We start from the raw sequence: 985 nt of genomic DNA on the forward strand, positions 1-985 counted from the left end.
AAATGGAGGTAAGATGGGGGCGAGGGTCGGGGCTCTTATGTGTTTTACGTGGGGCATCAAGACGCTGTCGTACTATCGATATGGCTATCGGAGTACGGCAGATTTGTTTGATGTAGGCAGGTAGTGGTGGGCCACATCTGTGCCACGGTTGTGTGTTTCGTTGTGGAATCGTTACCCGTTGCCCTCTTCCTTGTTCCTGATGCTATGGAGGGTGGCTGGGGCTGGTTGGGGGAGGGGGGCGTGTATGTTTCGCCTCCGCCATTGACGTGCCTGCCCTAATTGTCATGTTCCCATCCATGTGCTGCACGTGCAGCAGGCCTCGGAAGACGGGGCCGACGTCCAGCCGGGAATGGAGGTAAGATGGGGGGGAGGGTCGGGGCTCTTATGTGTTTTACGTGGGGCATCAAAACGCTGTCGTACTCCGATATGGCTATCGGAGTACGGCAGATTTGTTTGATGTAGGCAGGTAGTGGTGGGCCACATCTGTGCAACGGTTGTGTGTTTCGTTGTGGAATCGTTACCCGTTGCCCTCTTTCTTGTTCCTGATGCTATGGAGGGTGGCTGAGGCTGGTTGGGGGAGGGGGGCGTGTATGTTTCGCCTCCGTCATTGATGTGCCTGCCCTAATTGTCATGTTCCCATCCATGTGCTGCACGTGCAGCAGGCCTCGGAAGATGGGGCCGACGTCCAGCCGGGAATGGAGGTAAGATGGGGGGGAGGGTCGGGGCTCTTATGTGTTTTACATGGGGCATCAAAACGCTGTCGTACTCCGATATGGCTATCGGAGAACGGCAGATTTGTTTGATGTAGGCAGGAAGTGGTGGGCCACATCTGTGCCACGGTTGTGTGTTTCGTTGTGGAATCGTTACCCGTTGCCCTCTTTCTTGTTCCTGATGCTATGGAGGGTGGCTGGGGCTGGTTGGAGGAGTTGGGTGTGTATGTGTCAGCACTGTCTTTGCAGTGCCTGCTTTAATTCTCATGCTCTCA

This window comes from Volvox carteri, assembly GCF_000143455.1.
Source record: "Volvox carteri f. nagariensis unplaced genomic scaffold VOLCAscaffold_155, whole genome shotgun sequence".
Taxonomy (NCBI): domain Eukaryota; kingdom Viridiplantae; phylum Chlorophyta; class Chlorophyceae; order Chlamydomonadales; family Volvocaceae; genus Volvox; species Volvox carteri.